Below are 21,135 nucleotides of genomic sequence, written 5' to 3'. Positions count from 1 at the left end.
GCTCTCTCCTTGCTGAGTAATCTTGAACAAATCACATTTCTTACTGAGCCTGAATTTACTCATTTTAAAAGTGGAGTCATAGTCCATATTTTATAGGTGTTTTACTATATTTATGATTTACAGTAAATAATAACAAATTTCAATTATTGAATTTTAAATTATTCTTTTGCTCTACAACTTATTGTAAATCATCAATCATATTTAGAAGCAAGTATGACATTAATGAGGCAATCAAAATGTTTGAGGGTAATTATTTAAAGGACTGAACAAAAATGGGTATATTGACATTTTTTTCTTTGTTTACATTTCCTTCTCAAGGTATAATTTACATACAGTGAAGTGTACAGGTCAGTGAACTTTGACAAATGTGTATACTCATGTAACCCATACTCCTATTAAGATAGAGAGCATTTCCATCACCTAAGAACTTTCTCTCCAGCCTTTTTCAGCCAAACTTTTCTCACACAGAGACAAAACTTTTCTGCATTATGTCACTGTAGACTTCTTTTTGCCAGTTTTAGAATTCCACGTAAATGGCATCTTGCAGTGTATCTATCCTTTTTTGTGTTTGGCTTCATTTGCTCAATGCACGTCTTGAGATTCACCCATGAAGTTGAGAATATAAATAGTTAAATATAAATAGTTCCCTCCTGCTGTATGAAGATACCACAACTTGGTATTTGTGCTCCTGTTGATGGGCATTTGACTGTTTTCAACTTTCGGCTATCATGAATGGAGCTGCTATGAATTTTCTTCTACAAGCCTTTTCACAGTCATGTGTTGTTTTAAATCACTCCTGGAAAAAGATGCAAACGTGGAATCATTGTGTCAAGTGATTGTATCATTTTACATTTCCACCAGCAAAGTATGAGTGTTCCTCACCAAGACTGGGTGCTACCTGTCTTTTAAAAAAACATCACAAAAAACACACTTGTATTATTGAAAGAAAAGATATTTATTTTTGTATTTTTTAAAATAAACATTCCGGGGGGGTGGGGATGGTATAGCTCAGTGGTAGAGTGCATGCTTAAAATGCACGAGGTCCTGGGTTCAATTCCCAGTACTTTTGTTAAAAAAAAATCTCAGTGTTTCCCTCCAAAAAACCCATTTAATTTTGGGATGATTTTAGGTTTACAGAATTATTTCAGATAATGCAGAGACTTCCCGTATATTCCCATATCCCAATATGTTGCATGTATTCCACACCAAGTTTTCTCTGTTACTAACTAGCATCTTACATGTGGTACATTTGCTGCATGAATGAATCCATATTGACCCACTATTGTTAAGTAAACTAAAGCCCGTACTTCATTCACATTTCCCCTTTCTTTTGCTAATGCCCATTTTCTGTTCCCGGATTCTACATTGTATTTATTAGTTCTATTTCCTTAGGCTTCTCTTGGCTGTGACAGTTTCTCTGAGTTTGCTTGTTTTTGATGACCTTGACAGTTTTCAGAAGTACTGGCGTTTTGTAGAGCATCCTTCCTTCAGTTGTGATTTGTCTGATGTTTTTCTCATAATTATGCGTTATGGGGGAGGCGTTACGCGTTTGCGGGAGGAAGACCACAGAAGTAAAATGCTGTTCTCATCACATCATATAAAGGATATGTACTGTCAATCTGACTTATCACTGTTGAGTGATCTCACTGTTAACCTTGATCACCTGGCTTGAGGTAGGGCATATCTGCTTTTTCCACTGCACAGGTAACTCTTTTCTTTGCTCCTTTCCATACTATACTTAAGAAGGAAGTCACTATGCAGAGGTCACATTTTAGAAATGCGAAACTCTGTTGTACCTCCTAAATGTGAAGTAGCTACGTAATTGTTATTTTGAATTCTTCTGCCCTGGTGATTTGTCTATTATCTCTTATTTACTTATGTATTAATCATTTATATCAGTATGGATGCATAGATATTTATTTTATACTTTGGGTTATAATCCAATACAAATTTATTTATTTGTTGCTAAGTTGTTCCAACTTTGGCCACTGGGAGTACTTTCCTTTGGCTATGTCACCTTCATCATATCATAGGTACAATTTTTTTTTAGCATTTCCTTACGTTTTCATATTACAAAATGTTCCAGGTACATCTCCTTCCTCAGCCCTAGAATCAGCCATTTCCCCAAGGAGCCCTGGTTCCTTTCACTGGAGGATGGCGCTTAAAAATCAAGAAATGCCTGGTAGCTGTGGTCACTGTTACTGGGGTAGTCTTACTTCTAAGGCTCTCTTAGTTGACAGAGCAAGAAAGTGTGTGTGTGTCTGTGTGTGTATGTGTGTGTATGTGCTGAACTATGTTTATACACATATTGATAAATAGTTCTGCATGTGTGTTTTTGTCAACTTAAACCTGCATTCATACTGATGTCTCTAACTTAATGCATCATCACATGGATCATTCTAGCCAAGTCCCCTTGCTCATCTGTAACCTCCTACTGCAACAGTGAGGAGCCTGGATTCAAATATCTGCTATCCATTAAATACTTGTTTTATAAATGCTATTAGTGTTATATTAAAATTTTTATCACCAAATCTAAGGTCATGTAGATTTTCTGCCATGCTTTCTTCCAAAGATTTTATAGTCTGACATTTTACATTTAGGTTTATGATCCATTTTGAGCTAATTATGTGTAAGTCATAGCACTGCATCTAGATTCTTTTCTGTCTCTCTCTCTGTCTTTTTTTTTTCTCACTCTTTCTCCCTCTTTCTCTTTATTTTGCATATGGACATCCAGTTATTCTAGTATCTTTGTTGAAAAAACTATTATTTCTGCATCAAGTTGCCTTTGCTCTTTTTTCAAAAATCAGTTGGCTGTGTTTGTGTGAGCCTATTTATTGCCTCTTTATTCTGTTGCTTATTTATCTACTCCTTATGTCTTTTCTTTCACCGATACACCAATGTCTTGATTAATGTACATCTATAATAATTTTGAAATCAAGTCTTGTGGGTCTTCTGACTTCATTTTTTCCTAAAAATTGTGTTGGCTATTCTAAGTTCTTGATATTACAAGTATACTTTAGAATCACTTTTTTAATATCTATGAATTAGCCTGCTAGGACATTGTTGGGGATAAAGTTGAATTTATAGATCAAGTTGGGAAAAACAGACATCCTTACAATACTATGTCTTTCAATCGAGAACAAAAAATATGTATTTCTTTAGAGTTTTTTCTTCATCAGAGTTTTATAGCCTTCTGCTTCTGATCTTATACATATTTTGTTAGATTCATATCTAAATATTTTAGGGGGCTATTATAAATGGTATTGTGTTTTTAACTTCAAATTCCAATTTTTTGTTGAAGGTATATAGGAATGTCACTGAATTTTGTATATTAATCATGTATCCTGAAACTGTTGTAATCACTTATTAATTCCAGGAGATTTTTTGTTGTTGTTGATTCTTTAGGGTTGCTACATAAGTAATTATGTCATCTGTGAATAAAAAGATAATTTTATTTCTTCCTTCCAAATCTGTATCTCTTTCATATTTTATTGCACTATGTATATATGTCTACTACCAGTGTTGAATAGGAGTGGTGAGGTGAAACATCCTGATCTTAGGGGGAAAACACCCATCCATCATCTTACCATTTTCTTGACTCTTTTTTCATAAATTAATTGACCATATATATGTGGGAGGTTATTTCTGGACTCTCGTTCTGTTGCATTAATCTGTGTCTGTTTTTCTGCCAGTATCATATCATTTTAATTACTGTAGCTTTGTAATGCAGTTTGAAACCAGGGAGAATGATGACTCCAGCTTAGTTATTATTTCTCAAGATTGCTGTGGCTATTCAGGATCTTTTGTGATTTCGTACAAATTTTAGGATTATTTTTTCCTTCACCTTTGAAGATAATTTCACTAGAATTTTTTCTTTTAACACTTTCAGTATTTCATTCTACTTTATTGTAGCTTGCATGATTTCTGATAAGAAATATTCTGTAAATCTTATCTGCTCCTCTCTAGGAAAAGTGTATTTTCTCTCTGACTTTTTCCCCCAAGATTTTATTTTTTTCCTTTGGTCTCCTGCAGCTAGAATATAGTATGTCTAGGCATAATTAAAACTTTTTTTTTTGGTATTTTTGATTTGATGTCTATAATTAATTTTGGAAAGTTCTTAGGTGTGTTAGGGATTGGTTTCTTGTGCGGCCTCTCTCCTTGACTTGTAGATAGCTATCTTCTCCCTGTGTCTTTCCTCTGTCTATATTGTAATCTCCTTTTCTTATAAAAATAGCAGTCTTGTAGAATTTGGACCCATCCTAATGAGCTCATTTTAACTTACCTTTTAAAAAAAAAAACCTCTATCTCCAAGTCCAGCCACATGCTGACATACTGGGAGTTAGGACTTCAAGTTGTGAACTTTGGGGAGGGGTGCAAAATTCAGCCCATAATAGAGATTCCGTCTGCCTCCTCTTAAGTGAGACAAGAGGGACAGAGGGAGCTGGGGTGAGAGAAATGTCCTTTCCCTGACTCTTGAACATGGCTCTGGTAAAATCTTCCACCCTAGAGACCCAATCTTTCTTTTGGAGAAAACTCTGGGCATATTTCATAAAGTTTACTCTTCCCTTCCCCCTTGCCAGAGCCATGATAGGATCTATCTCAGATCCTCACCCTCTGATGGGGCTCCTGAAGGAAAAGCCCAGGAAGCATGGGGGTTTCTCTAAGACTGCAACTCCAAAGAGTTTCTCACAATCAATCTAATCCACACTCAACCTTCAGTAATTTATTCAAATGACAATTTAATTATTCCTACCAGTTTGTAACTCCATTGAATTCTGCTCCTATGAAGCAAATTTGAGCTATGACTCTGGATCTATCTGTCTTTCTAGATATTAAGGTATCAATTTGCCCTACCAACTTAGGTCTCTGATATGTCCAGGAAAATTTTATTAAATTTCACTTTGTTGACCTTTTTCTTGTAAGGATGGAGGTAATAACTTCCAAAATCTTTACATATTGGAATTGAAACCAGAAGTACTGGTTACATTTTAAGTCATTCTATTTACTGAGCATTAAAAATCTAAAAAGTAAAAAAATTGACCCCATATAGATGTTTCTCTTTTCTTCCTGCTATGTGAGAAAATCCAAACATTTCCTTCTCTTTCTCCTTCCATTTTTATACTTTTTGTTGATTTAAACTGTAATTTTAGATAATAATGCAATTGAATTTTTGAAATGTAAATGTGTTTATTAAATTTTAAAATTGACATTGTACTAAGTCTTATCCATGATTATTTGGGTTTAACTCTACATTTTACTGGTTACACTGTTTATCTTCACTTCGTTTATACCATGACTTGCAGGTTTTTTATTTGGATTGATCCCTTGGTCAGCTGAAACGTATTACACTAGATATTTCAAGAAGAGTTCATGGTTGGTATAATTTCTGAGTCCTTCAGTGACCAAGAATATCCTTCTTCCCATCACATGTAATCACTAACTGATTTGAGCATGAAATTCTTGTACTCAGTTTGCTTCAAAAGTCTGTAGACTTTGCCTTGTGACTTTTTGCCATTTAGTAGTACAGAGATGTTTGTGGTCCCTTAAGATAGTTTTCCTTGGCAAATAGCTTTTTTCCTGCCTGGATGGTTTTAATAATTTTTATCCTTGAAATTCAAAAATTTTATCAAAGTATGTCTAGATGTTTGTCTCCTCTCATCAACTTTGTCAGTAATTCTTGACCTCTTTCAATTTTAATGGTCAGGTGTTCCTTCCAGCCAGGAAGTTCTTTTTATTATGGAATTCTTAAAACACATGGAAGAGTGAATAAAATCTTTATAATGCATGTCCTTAAATCTACCATTCAGTTTTAGTAAATCATATTGATTTGCCACATGTGCCATGAATGATTTATAATAAAGTAAATTTTTCAGCTATATTTGAAACTTCTTGCACACCTCCCACTATTCCATTCTCCTATTTCTCTATACTGTTACATATATGAGTTTTAAAAATATATTGTTTTGCATCTTTTAATTTTAAATGCTTTGGGATCATATTGCATCTATATTTCTGAATCTTCCTTTTTTCAGCCTACGTTATGTTTTTGAGACTTTGATATAGTGGTAGCTGCTTTTTCTTCATTTTAATCTGCTGCCTCATTCTGCTGCGTAAATGTATCACAATTAATTTATCCATCTCTATGTTGATGGACATTTAGGTAGTTTCCAAATGATCACAAATATAAATAAGGCTGCAATGAATATTCATTCACATGTCTTCTGTAAAAAGTTCTCTAGGTTTTGTACTGAGAAGTGGATTTCCTTCAATAGTAATATCATTCAGGAGGTAGTCCTTGCAGAGATCTTACTATGTACCAGGCACTGTTCTAAATATTTAACTGACATAGACACATTTACCCTTTCAGAATAACTCTGTGAGGTAGGTACTAGTTACTATCCACATTTTAGAATTAAAATATGAGGCACAGAAATTTTAAGTGACCTGTCCAAAGTCTTACAGATTCAAGTACAAGAGCCAGCCAGGATTAAACTCATGTAATCTTATGTGGAGTCTGCACATTGAACCACTATGATATACTGGACAAAAAATATTCTGTGTCTTCTTGATTCAGTTTTAGGGTCGTATTTTATTTAGAAATTTGTTTTGTCTAAGTTTTCAAATTTTTTTTCACATAATATTTTTCATTATAAATTTTTATTATCTTTATCATCTCTGTTATATATGAGTTTATGTCTTTTTTTGTACTTCTCATGTTATTTATTATGCCTTTTCTCTTCTTTGAACATATAAAATATAATTATATTTTAACGTTCTTGTATGAAAATTCTAACATCTATATCAATTCTGGTTTGGTTTCTATTTATTCATTTTTCTCCTCATTGCAGGTCATAATTTCTTGGCTCTTTCATACTTGATAATCTTTAATTGGATGCAAATATTGATGTTTTGGCTTTGTTAGAAGCTGACATTTTTGCATTCCTAGAAACAGTTTTGTACATCGATCTGGGATGCAGTTAAGTTACTTGGAAACAGCTTCATCCTTTCCGGTCTTGTTCTGAAGATGTGTTAGATGGGACCATAGCAGCTAATTTAGTCCAGGGCTAATTCTCCACTACAGAGACAACACCCATCTGAGTACTATACCCAGTGACCTGTGAATTACTAGGTTTTCCAGTCTGGCTGGTGGAAACAGGCGCTGTTCCTACCAGGTCTTCTGTGAGTTCTGGCTGCTGTTCCCTCTGATCCTTGAAGATAATTTTTTTCCCCTAGCCTCCAGGAGTGCCCTTTACATATGCAGTAATCAGTGCTCTGAAGAGTACTCAAGGGAGACGCTATGCAGATCTCTGAGTTCCTGCTCTGGGCAGTTCTTGCCTTTATGGAGGAATTTCTGTCCAGCGAACTCTAACTGCTTCAGGATCTTTGGGTTTTCTCTTCTGTTGCTTCAAATTCAGAGTCAGATGGCTCCACCTGGGTTCTTCCTCCCTATATTACTGCCAGGAAACTCAAAAGTTTCTGGCAATTGTAGGGCTCACTTTGTTTTTGTTGTTCAGGAACCATACATATATACACATACACACACACACACACATGCACACATACACATATATATACACATATACATACACATATACATAATATATATATACACACACACACACCCCTACATACATACACCATCTTGGCTTAAAACAGAGGTTGCCTTTTTTTTTTTTTTTTAAGAATTAGAATTAGATTGGTTTCTTATTGCTGAGTTTTAACAGTTCTTTATGTATTCTGGCTACAAGTCCTTTGTCAGAAATATGATTTGCAAATATGTTCTCCCCATCTGTAGCTTGGTTTTTCAGTCTCTTAACACTGAGAAAAAGTTCTACATTTTAGTAACATCCAAATGATCACATTTTTCTTGTATAGATGGTTATTCAGGTGTCATATTTAAAAATCCTTTGCCAAACCCAAGGTCACAAAGATAGTTTTCTGAATTTTTCTGCTGAAATAATTACAGTTTTATGTTTTACATTTGGTCAGTTTTGTTAAATGAATAATGTTGAAGGTTGATTTTTTTTTTTTTTTTGCATATGAACATCCAGCTTTTCCAGGATCACTTGTTGTAAAGACTATCCTCTCTTCACTCTAATTATTTTTGGATTTTTGTCAGAAATCAGTTTATATTTGTGTGAGTCTACTTCTGGCCTCTCTTGTCCTGCTGATCCTTGTTTGTGTCTGTTCTTTTGCTAATATCATGATGTCTTGACTACTGTAGATTTATAGTAAATCTTGAAACCAGGTAGCCCAAGATTTCCAACTTTGTCCTAATATTCTAAAATTGTTTTGAATATTCTAGTTCCTTTTCCTCTTTACAGACATTTTGAAATTGTGTTGTTATTTATTTTTAAAAAAGTCTGCTGCCATTTTTTGAGATTGCATTGAATCTATAGATCAATTTGGGGAGACTTAATTTCTTAACAATATTAAATTATCCATTCTGTGTACATGCTAGATCTTTTTATTTAGATAATTTATTTCTCTAATGCTGTTTTATAGTTTTGAGTGTAAATGTTTCACACGTTTTGTTGTATTTTTAGTTGAGCATTTTCTTTTTTCACAGCATTTAAATGGTACTTAAAACTTTTTAAATCCAAATTTTTTATTACCAGGGTATAGAATTACAAAAGCTTTTTAAATATTTGTTTTTTGTCCTGAGAACATCATGAATCATCTATTAGTTTTAGAAGGTTTTGTAGCTTATTTGGTATTTTCTACACAGAAAGTCATATCATGTGTGAATAAAGACAGTTTTTATTTTTCCTTTTGAATATAATTGCCTTTTTAAAATCATGTTCTATTTTACTGCCTAGGATTTCCAGTACAATATTGAATAAGAGTTATGAAAAAGACTAGAACAAATCATAATAAAAATTATATGGAACCATCAAAGACCTAGAATTGCCAAAGCATTACTAAAGAGAAAGAAAGAGGCTGGAGGAATAACTGTCCAAGACTTCAGACAATACTATAGAGCTACAGTTACCAGGACAGCATGGTATTGGTACAAAAACAGACATATAGACCAATGGAACAGAATAGAGAGCCCAGAAATGAACCCACAAACTTTTGGTCAACTAATCTTCAACAAAGGAGGCAAGAATATAAATGGAATAAAGACAGTCTCTTCAGCAAATGGTGTTGGGAAAACTGGACAGCAGCATGTAAAACAATGAAGCTAGAACACTCCCTTACACCATACACAAAAATCAACTCAAAATGGATCAAAGACTTAAACATAAGACAGATACAATAAATCTCCTAGAGGAAAATATAGGCAAAACATTATCTGACATACATTTCAAAAATTTTCTCCTAGAAGAAATAAAAGCAAGAATAAACAAATAGGACCTAATGAAACTTACAGGCTTCTGCAGAGCAAAGGAAACCAGAAGTAAAACAAGAAGACAACCTATGGAATGGGAGAAAATTTTTGCAAGTGAAACTGACAAAGGCTTGATCTCCAGAATATATAAGCAGCTCACACGACTCAATGAGAAAAAAATAAACAACCCAATCCAAAAATGGGCAAAAGACCTAAACAAGCAATTCTCCAAGGAAGACATACAAATGATCAATAAGCACATGAAAAAAATGCTCAATATCACTAATTATCAGAGAAATGCAAATCAAAACTAAAATGAGGTATCACCTCACACTAGCCAGAATGGCCATCATTCAAAAATCCACAAATGACAAATGCTGCAGAGGCTATGGAGAAAGGGGAACCCTCCTACACTGCTGGTGGGAATGCAGTTTGGTGCAGCCACTATGGAAAACAGTATGGAGATACCTCAAAAGACTAGGAATAGACTTACCATATGACCCAGGAATCCCACTCCTGTGCTTATATTCAGAAGGAACCCTACTTCAGGATGACACCTGCACCCCAGTGTTCATAGCAGCACTATTTACAATAGCCAAGACATGGAAACAGCCTAAATGTCCATCAACAGATGACTGGATAAAGAAGCAGTGGTATATTTATACAATGGAATACTACTCAGCCATAAAAACTGACAACATAAAGCCATTTGCAGCAACATGGATGTCCCTGCAGAATGTCATTCTAAGTGAAGTAAGCCAGAAAGAGAAAGAAAAATGCCATATGAGATCAATATATGTGGAATCTAAAACAAAAACAAAAACAAAAACAAAAGAACAAAGTATAGATACAAAACAGAAATAGATTCACAGACATAGAATACAAACTTGTGGTTGCCAAGGGGGCGGAAAGTGGGAAGGGATAGGTGGGATTTGAAAACTGTAGAATAGATAAACAAAATTATACTGTATAGCACAGGGAAATATACACAAGATCTTATGGTAGCTCACAGAGAAAAAAATGTGACAATCAAAATATGTATGTTCATGTATAACTGAAAAATTGTGCTGTACACTGGAATTGGACACAACATTGTAAAATGATTATAAATCAATAAAAAATGTTAAAGACAAAAAAAAAGACTTATGAAAAAGAACATCCTTGACTTGTTATCATATTATGGGAAGATTTTCAATCTTTCACCATTAAGGGTGATGTTAGCTGTCTTTTTTTTTTTTGTGGGGTAATATTTCTTAATATCTTAAGTAATTTCTCTATTATTTGAAGGTACTGAAGATATTTTCTTGATAGGATGAAAATTTTGTCAAATGCTTTTCGTGCATTTATTGAGATAATCATATGCATTTTGTCTGTTAAGATGGTAAATTACATTGATTTTCAAATGTTGAGGACCACTTTAATTTTATTCCTCTTTCTGAGGTTTCTTAGATTTATATGAAGTATAAATGTGAAACCAGACCCATGTGAGAGCAGCCATTGGTTGCAGCTTCTCAAAAGAACCTTCCCTCTTCCCTTTGGAGCCATGTCAGAGACAGATTTTCTTGTTTTCCTATTTTTTTTCTCTGCCAAATTTCTTTGCAGGAGGTGAAAACTCTTTCATTTAAAGTTCCAGCTTTATGCAGAGGTCTGAACGTCAGATATTTTCACTGCATGTGTCCAATGCCACATTTCCTGTTTCATTGCACATTAATATCTGAATTTATTAAATTGCATTTTGGCATTTTCTCAGAGTGTTATTGGATTCCTTTATCCATCTGGTTTAATGATCTAGGCTTTTATTGTTTTTAACCCTTGGGATATTTTTTCTTACATTGTTGCGAATGCCACACTGCAAATTTAAATATCACTGTCAGAGTTTATTTGGCATTTTGGTGTTTTTCAGTTGGATAAATTTTCAGAAGATTTAAACCCCTGAACTATCAGGAGTGATTGCCCCACCTTACCGATATTTATTTATATAAACTTTTGGCTGTAGTTTTCCTTTAGGTGTATTTCTTTAGGACAGCAGGTAACTTTTTGCTTTTAAATCTCTCCTGAGAATATGTCTTTCAGCAGATTAATTGAATCTGTTTACGCTGTTCTTGTAACTAATATATTTAGATCCTTTCCTTTGTTTTATTTTCTCAAGGATCTTCTGATGATACCAGTCAGCTACAGCTGCCGAGATTTTGAGTTTTCTTCTTGCCAGATGATGTCTTGGCATGAGAAACCCAAAGTGCGTAGGTAGCTGCTGTAGTTTAAAGAATCAGTCAGATTCTTGCTGTCATGCCTATGAGAAGCAGAGCCTCCCTCTGGGAACCAGGTTCTCGATATGTACGGAGCCCAGAATTGAATGGACAGAAAGCCCAAATTCTCAAGTGGCTCACTGGAAGTGATGTTATGCCTGAATTCTTCTTTCATCCCTTTGTTTCCTGACCCATATTTTCTACCTACTGGGGACATGGAATCATAGAGCAATCATTGATTTAGAGTATTTACTGCATCCTGGAGGATGGCGCCCCTCTTAGCAGGGTATTGTCTATGAAAGGACACCTCTCTGTGCTCCCAGCCGAACACTCCATCCCTCTGTTAAGACAGCATCGTCAGTGGAGCAGGTACTGCCCATTAGTGGCTTGCATCACATACTGGGCCAACCCATTAGTTTTTTCTTCCTCCTCCCTCCTCTCTCTCCTATCAGTCAGTCACAAAAGTCCCCCACATGCACTGGGCAACTGGTAAATTGCCCTCAGCCTGTGACTTCCTGTAATGAGCCTGTCTTCTCGCTGAACTGTCAGCTTCCACTGCCTGCTTCTAACCTGGAGCTTACTTACCACTTAAACTTTCTGCTCCATTTGGTGTTCATTTTACATTTCTCTAGGTTTTCAGCTCTACCTATATCTTTTTTGCTTTCTCTTGTTATACTTCATTTGTCATTGGTGTTTGGAGGCAGAGGGCTGATAGCAGAAAATTACTGCACAATCTTCATCAGAAGTTAATTTTTTATTTTACAATTTCTTTGATAAGTGTTTTGTGTTCATTTGCTATTTCTTTTCATCAGAGTGGTTATTATATGTCATATTTAGATCACCTTTTTTCATAATTATTTCAATATGTTCATCATTTGCTGTTTTTATCACTTTCCTCTGACTTCTGGAAGGAATTCCTACCACTTGTTACCTAATTTACAATCTTTTTCAGTAGTATTCAGTCTGCTATTTCCTGTTTATTTACCTATTTTTTAAAATGTAGCAATTGTGTTTTTATCTCCTGCTGTCTTAACTGGTTTTAGATTGTTCCTTATTTATGCTTGTCTATTCTCCTTCCCTAGTAATTAATTTGGTTGCATAATTAACGTGCACCACATATTTTTGTGGTACATAGATGAATTATTACATTTAAAGTGCACAACAACCCTATTTGGTAAATACTGCTGTTGTACCATTTTACAAATGAAACTATGGAAACAAGGTAGGTTTAGTATTGACTGATGATCATGAGCAGCTCATAAGTAGCAGAGTTGTGGTTTGCACTTGCTGAAGAAGCCCAGAGTCTTAACCACTCCTCTGCATTGCCTGGCAATAGATGAAAAGCTCTCTTAGATTTTCTCGAGAAAATGAGTTGTCTTCCAGATTCACAAGAGAAAGACAATGTCTAAATTCTCCTCTGCATTCACCATTTCATCAAAGACATCTTTGTTGATTCCTCAGCCTATCTCTTGCCTTGGAATTTAATATTTTTTCACATAACCTATGATCTCTCTGTTTAATCCTCACAGGGGACAATCTATCCATGGTTAGCATTGCCAACCAACATGTTTTTTCTCAGAATTTAAGAGCCCTGTTTGAGTACTCCAGACCTAGTGGACCAAGGGAGAGGGGACCTGTGGGTTTATTGTAGTGTTTTGTTACAGTTCAGATAGCCAAACAACTTGTGAGGAAACCTGAGGAGTAAGAACAGAAGAGATTTGCAACCCATAGTTCCCCTTCTCTGCTCACATTTTTATTTCCCATATTTGACGTGGCAGCAATTGTCTTCACCAAACCACTTGCCTCATACGAGTCTCTTATAATTTTTCAGAAGGAGCCTATACTACAAATGAAAATCGACTAAGCATCACTTTAGGTTTCCTGTTAGGTATACCCTCTTGTGCCTGGCGCATTTCCCAGGCCTGGCGAGACCAAGAGGAAGGTCCTAATTGATCCATAGCCCACATGTGTTTGCAGTCTTTGCCTGCCTCATGCCAGGGGTGTTAGTGGAGTTCTGCTCCATGGCCTCTCAGGCAAGCTGGTATTTCTCATGCAGGCTTGGGAGATGATACCGGCTTGGGGAGATAATGTGCGCTATGGGAGATGTGGGCTTTAGGTGATGATGCAGGCTAGGGGAGATGATGTGGGCTTGGGGAGATGAGGGCTTGGCTAGATGATGTGGGCTGTGGGAGATGACTCAGGCTTGGGGTGATGATGTGGTCTTGCGGACATGACGCTGGCTCAGGGAGATGATACGGCCTGGGGAGATGATGTGGGCCGGGGAGATGATGCTGTCTTGGGGAGATGATGTGGCCATTGGAAGATGTGGGCTTGGGGACATGATGCGGGGTCGGGGAGATCACGTGTGTTAGGTGAGATATGATTTCAGGGAGATGACGTGGGCTCGAGGAAATGACGTGGGTTTGGGGAGATGATGTGGGCTCACGGATATGACGTGGGCTTGTGGAAATGACGCAGGCTCGGGGACATGATTCTGCCTTTGGAAGATGATACGGGCTCAGAAACATGATGTGGGCTTTTGGAAATGATGTGGGCTTAGGGAGATACTGCAGGCTTGGGGAGACATGGGCTTGGAGAGATGATTCGGGTTGTGGCAGATGACTCGGGCTTGGGGTGGTGACGCGGTCTCGCGGACAAGTCACGGGCTCGGGTAGATAATGTGGACTTCGGGAGTTTACGGGGCTCTTGGGGAGACAATGCAAGCTTGGGAGATGATGTGGGCTTGGGGAAATGATATGGGCTTGGAGAGATGTGGGTTTGGAGACCTGATGCGGGCTGTGGCAGATGACTCGGGCTTGGGGTGATGATGCAGTCTTGCAGACTTGCCACGGGCTCGGTGAGATTACGGGGCTTTGGAAGTTGACGGGGTCCTGGGGAGATCTGGGCTCAGGGAGATGATGTGGGCTTGAGGAGACATAGGCTTGGAGAAATGATGCCATTTTGGAGAGATGATGCAAGCTGGCGGAGATCACATGGCCTTGGGGAGATGACGTGTGCTTGAGATGATGTTGGCTTTTGGAAATAATGTGGCCTTGGGGAGATGTGGGCTTGGGGAGATGACGTGGGCTTGAGGAGATGTGGGCGTGGAGTGATGTGGGCTTGGAGAGATGATGCGGGCCACGTCATCTCCAAAAGCCCACATCTCCCCAAGACCACATCATCTCCACAAGCCCACATCTCCACAGGCCCACATCATGTCCCCAAGCCCACATCATCTCTCCAAGCCTGCATCATTTCCTTGATCCCACATCATCTCCCTGAGATCATATCTCCCTTAACCCACATGATCTCCCCAAACCCGCATCATGTCCCCAGTCCACATTTTCCAAAGCCCACATCATCTCGCCAAGCCATGTCATCTCCCTGAGCCAGTGTCATGTCCCCGAGCCCGTGTCATCTCTGTGAGCCAGCCTCATGTCCGCGATCCCAAATCATCTCCCTGAGCACGCATCATCTTCCCAAGCCCACATCATCTCCCTGAGCCTACAGCGTGTCCACGAGACCGCTTCATCACCCCAAGCCCGAGTCACCTCCCACAGCCCGCATCATCTAGCCAAGCCCACATCTCCCCAAGGCCACATTATTTCCAAAAGCCCATATCATCTCCAAAGCCCACGTCATCTTCCCAAGGCAACGTGATCTCCCCCAACTGGCATCATCTCTCCAAAACAGCATAATCTCTATAAGCCCACATCTCCCAAGCCTGCAGTATCTCCCCAAGCCCACATGATTTCCAAAAGCCACAACCACATCATCTCCCCCAGCCCGCATCATGTCTGAAGCCTGCATCATATCCACAAGCCCACATCTCTCCAAGCCCACATCATGTCCTCAAGGTGACATCATGTCCCGGAGCACACATAATCTCCCCAGGCAGTGTCAGCTCCCTGAGGCAGTGTCTGTCCCCGAGCCCGTGTGATCTACGTGAGCAAGCATCATGTCCGTGATCCCAAATCATCTCCCTGAGCCTGCAGCATCTTCTGAAGCCCACATCTCCCCAAGCCTGCATCATCTCCCCAAGCCCGCATCATCTCCTGAAGTTACCTCATCTCCCAAAGCCTGTGTCATCTCCCTGAGCATATGCATCTCCCTGAGCATGTGTCAGATCCCCAAGCCAGCGTCATGTCCCCAAGCCAGCATAATACCCAGAGGCCATGTCATCTAAGCAGGCCCGTGTCATCTCCCAGAGCCCACATAGCTCCCTGATCCGGCATAATTTCCCCGAGCCACAATCTCCCTGAGCCCACATCTCCCCAAGCCCACATCATCTCCTCAAGCCCAAATCATCTCCAAAGCCCATGTCATCTCCCCAAGAGCCCCATAATCTCCCAAAGTCCGTGTTATCTCCCCGAGCCCACGGAATGTCCACGAGATCGTGTCATCACCCCAAGCCCAAGTCATCTGCCACAACCCACATCATCTCTCCAAGCCCACATCTCCACAAGCCCACAGTATCTCCCTAAGCCCACATCATTTCCAACAGCCCACATCATCTCCACAAGCCCACATCTCCCCAGGCCCACATCATGTCCCCAAGCCCACATCATGTCTCCCAGCCTGCATCGTCTTCCTAAGGCAGCGTCACGTCCCTGAGCCTGTGTCATCTCTCCAAGCCTGCGTCACTTCCTTGAGCCCACGTCATCTCCTTGAGCCCACGACATCTCACTGAGATCATATCTCCCCTAACCCACATGATCTCCCCGAACCCGCATCATGTCCCCAGCCCACATCTTCCAAAGCCCACATCATCTCCCCAAGACAGCATCATCTCCCCAGCCCACATCATCTCCCCAGGCCATGTCATCTCCCTGAGGCAGCATCATGTCCCCGAGTTCGTGTCATCTCCGCAAGCCAGGATCATGTCCGTGATCCCAAATCAACTTCCTGAGCCCGCATCATCTTCCCAAGCCCACATCATCTCCCAAGCCTGCATCATCTCTCCAAGCCCCCATCGCTCCAAGCCCCCATCTCCTCAAGCCCACGTCATCTCCCCAAGCCCACATCTCCCCAAGGCCACATTATTTCCAAAAGCCCATATCATCTCCAAAGCCCATGTCATCTCCCCAAGAGTCCCATAATCTCCCAAAGTCCACGTTATCTCCTCGAGCCCATGGAATGTCCACAAGATCGTGTCATCACCCCAATCCCGAGTCATCTGCCACAACCCACATCATCTCTCCAAGCCCACATCATGTCCCCAAGCCCACATCATTTCTCTGAGCCCCCATCCTCTTCCTAAGGCTCTGGGAGATGATGTGGGCCTGAGAAGATGTGGGCTTGTAGCGATGTGGGCTTGGAGAGATGATGCGGGCTTGGGAGATGATGTGTGCTTGAGGAGATGATGTGGGCTCGGGGAGATGTGGGCTCGGGGAGATTGTGGCTCAGGGAAATTACGCAGGATTCGGGAGATATGTAAGCTCCGGGAGATGAAACCGGCCTGCGTAGATGATGTGGCCTCTGGGTATTACACTGGCTTGGGGACAAGAGGCAGGCTCGGGGAGATGACACGTGCTGAGGGAGATGACATGGGCTTTGGGAGATGAAGCAACTTTAGGAGATGATTCGAGCTTGGGAGATGATTCGGGCTTGTGGAAATGATGCGGGCTTGGGGAGATGGTGTGGGCTCAGGGAAATTTGGGCTTTGAGAGATGATGCGGGCTGCGGCAGATGACTCGGGCTTGGGGTGATGACGTGGTCTCGTGGACATGACGTTGGTTCAGGGAGATGATACGGCCTGGGGAGATGATGTGGGCTGGGGAGATGATGCTGTCTTGGGGAGATGATGTGGCCATTGGAAGATATGGGCTTGGGGACATGATGCGGGTTCAGGGAGATCATGTGTGTTAGGTGAGATGTGATCTCAGGGAGATGAGATCCGTGGGCTCAAGGAAATGACGTGGGTTTGGGGAGCTGAGGTGGGCTCGCGGATATGACATGGGCTTGTGGAAATGACACAGGCTCGGGGACATGATGCTGCCTTTGGAAGATGATACGGGCTCGGAAACGTGATGTAGGCTTTTGGAAATGATGTGGGCTTAGGGAGATACTGCGGGCTTGGGGAGACGTGGGGTTTGAGAGATGATGCGGGTTGTGGCAGATGACTCGGGCTTGGGGTAGTGACATGGTCTCGTGGACATGTCGTGGGCTCGGGGAGATAATGTGGACTTTGGGAGTTTACAGGGCTCTTGGGGAGACAACGCAAGCTTGGGAGATGATGTGGGCTTGGGGAAATGATATGAGCTTGGGTAGATGATGTGGGCTTGGGGAGATGTGGGCTTGGAGACCTGATGCGGGCTGTGGCAGATGACTCGGGCTTGGGGTGATGACGTGACTTCAGGAGATGATGCAGGCTTAGGAGATGATAGTCCTAGTCTTTCTTATAGTTCCACTTGTCAAAATTCCTCAAAATTCTTGGCATGGTTCTGGAATATCTAGTATCCAGCAAATAATATATTTGGCCTTCTTTTTTAAAAAAAAATTGCATTTTACTAGGAATCTGAAAAAGGGACTAGGAGAGTTAGACATGTTCAAATTTGCTCTTTTGTTCAGAATCCTAAGTAGGAAATTACAAGTTACCATTAGGTAACAGTGAAAAGTAGACTATAACTTTTGTAATTTTCCAGACACAATGTTCTAATGTTACCATGTAATAGTTACATCGATGCATCAGGGCAGATTTGTGTTTTGGTAAGGTTCTTGCAAAAACTGTTCACAGAGACTCTGTAAATTCAACAGTAGATGTTAGTTGGAGAGTTTATTCCCATCAGAGACTGGAGTCTGAGTATTAGATGTGCAGGAGGGAGAAACTAGCATAAATGCCTTTAAACTGGCTTCCTTGGAAAGGCTTTGCTGAGATGAGCAATTCTATTTAGAATGACTGCTGCTCATCTTTCTACTAAGATAATCATCCAATGGCAACACGAAAAAGCAGATGTAGCATTTGAAGGGACATTCTGCTTTTTGAACTCTGAATGCTCTTGAACTCCAGTATGACTCCCAGGGAACCTGTAAGTTAAAAAACAATCACCTTGAAATTCTGGTATAATGTGAAGAGCTACAGGAAGCTGAGTGCCTGACTTTTACCAAAGAGAAGATCTGAAATCTAAGCATCATATAAATGGGAATTTTTGCTTCCTCAGTTGTCTTCCATATAGTCTCTTGCCTCTTTGCTAAATATCAAAGATATTTATGCTTAAACAAATGTTGTCTCCCTCTCAGTGCATCCTCTCCTTCTGGCAGGGAAGTCATCATGCTGAATTGGTGGCACTTTCCATGGCAACAGACTGTGATGTCAGAAACGCAGTGCCAAGCAATTACATTTCAGAGGTGCCGCAGTTGGGAATCTGAAGCTCCAAGGATGATGGTGAGACAGAGCAGTTGTTGTAAAAGAAAAAGAATGTCAGTAAAAACTGAGCATCTAACGTGTGCTCTCAGAGGTCTGCTGCTGAAGTAGGGTGACAGCAAATGAAGCCAGGTGAGGCAAATAGGGATGCAGTGCTCAAGACAAGATTTCAGAGGAGAAGTGTCTTGATGAAGACAATTTGCAGAAGGTCACATCCAGATGGCTGGCACTCTGCCACGTTCTGTGGCTTTGATGCTTCGCAGGTGCTCTCTAAGGCGTAGAAGGGAGAAGCTCCAGAGACTCCCTGTCTCTTACTGAGAGAGACAAAGGAGTCTGGACAGAGAGAAAGAGCAGACTTTGCTTTCCTCTCTTTGTGAAGCAGGAGTGTGGCAACGTCCACAGTCTTGCTGCTTTCAAGGAAAGAGCACCTTGACATCAAGACCTTTTGACACTTGAAAACTGAGGATGCTGTGGGGAGGACACCCAAAGAGGCATTAAGTTTTCAGCAAAACCTTCCAAGGGGAGGCAATGGCTAGTGGTCCCTAATGTTACTGGGAGAATTTGGAGATGGACCCTTTAAAAATCTTTGCAGGTCCTATGTTGAATATGCACAGGATAAAACCAACACCTGTGAAAGATCATGGATGAAGTTTTAAAATACACATTTCAGTGATACAGTATGGATAAATTTGGACTGCATATGGCTTCTTATGTAAAGGAAAATTTCTTCTCCTTTTAGTAACACATTGTCTGCTGCCTGTGCTTAGCACCTTCTGCCATATGCTCCTTAAAACAAGCTGCTGCAATTCAAGAACCAGCCCTAGTAATTAAGATCAAATGAGCCAGATGAAGAAAATGAGAGGAAGAAAACCACATGCCCATGGACAGCCCAGCCTTTTTATATTAAAAAAAAAAAAAAGAAAAGAAAAACAACTATTTGCCAATGGACTACTCAGAGGATTTACATGAAATCTACACCCAGCATTATTGCTAAAATATATGCATACATTTTGAATTGTTTTGGGCTCAATTGATTAGCTCCATGGAAGTACTTGCTGTTTGATGCTGGGGAATCCCTACGGAATACAAATAATAGTGCTCGAGACTCAAGTACAATTTATTTCATGCAAAAAATACAGAATAACGTGAAAGATATTATAAAGCAGTTTGAAATTAAGTCTTAAAAGATCCTTGGAGATATGTGACCGCTCATCCTTATATTGTAAATGGGAAGCTGAGGTCCAGAGGCTAAGATTCCCTTGGTCACTGAAATACCTAGAGACAAATCTCAGATTAGAACATGGGATTTATGACTCGCACACTAGTTCAGCAGTTTTCAAACTTAAGTGCGCATCAGAAATGCCTCCAGGGCTTGTGAAAAAACAGATTGTTGGGTGTCACCTTCAGTGTTTCTCAATCAGTAGGTTTGGGTTGGGGCCCCATATTTTGCTTTCCTATCAAGTTTGCCGGTGAAGCTGATCTGTAGACTTTGCTTACTGATCTACAGGCCACCCTTGGAAAACCACTGGTTTTGTTATCTGTTCCTTACATTGGGGTTTCTCCAGCTGTGGTGGGACCTATGTCAGAATCACTTATTAGAAATATAGATTTTTAGCACATCCCAGATTTACTGAATTAGAATCTCTGGAAGTAAGACACTGGCATCTCCATTGTCTACAGTTACCCCTGCTAATTCCTTTTATCAGCAAGGTTTGAAAATCACAATATCTGAACACATCGATTCACTTAAAAGGGTCATATTATCAACCACCACCAAAAAAAGAAAAAGTCAAAGGCTGAACTTCTTAGTGAGATGATAAAGTTAATAACAGTTGACTGACTTTTGCTCCATCCTCTCACATCTCCAAGCAAATGACCAGAGATGAAGAAGAATTAAAACCTGTATTTAATTGAGGAAGATGAGAAAGGTGCCAGTCCTATGTCAAAACGTCTAGGAATTTTTTTGTGAGATGTTGTGTCAATGAGACTCAATTGAGCAAGATGTCAAAAAGACCTCCCAGCCTCTAGAGAAAGTGGCTCAGTAGAGAAAGCTGTAGTGCAAGTGAGGAGGAAAAGCCATAGCAGAGCCCTGCGAATGCCCACTGACATGGGGGAGGCAAGCTGACATCACAGAGTGTAAGATGTGAAGTCCCACTTACTGCTATGGATAAATTGCATTCTACCACATCGGTGTG

General features: G+C 40.0%; 1 non-coding gene across 1 annotated transcript; it reads left to right on the top strand.

Annotated features, from left to right (window-relative positions):
* Positions 1 to 997: 997 nt before the first annotated feature.
* TRNAF-AAA (transfer RNA phenylalanine (anticodon AAA)) lies at positions 998 to 1,069 on the top strand. Its single transcript has one exon. It is a non-coding gene; the product is annotated as a tRNA-Phe (tRNA).
* Positions 1,070 to 21,135: the final 20,066 nt, after the last annotated feature.

The sequence above is a fragment of the Vicugna pacos genome, chromosome 35 (assembly GCF_048564905.1).
Source record: "Vicugna pacos chromosome 35, VicPac4, whole genome shotgun sequence".
NCBI classification, from domain to species: Eukaryota; Metazoa; Chordata; class Mammalia; order Artiodactyla; family Camelidae; genus Vicugna; species Vicugna pacos.
This window is presented reverse-complemented; position numbering and strand designations above follow the sequence as displayed.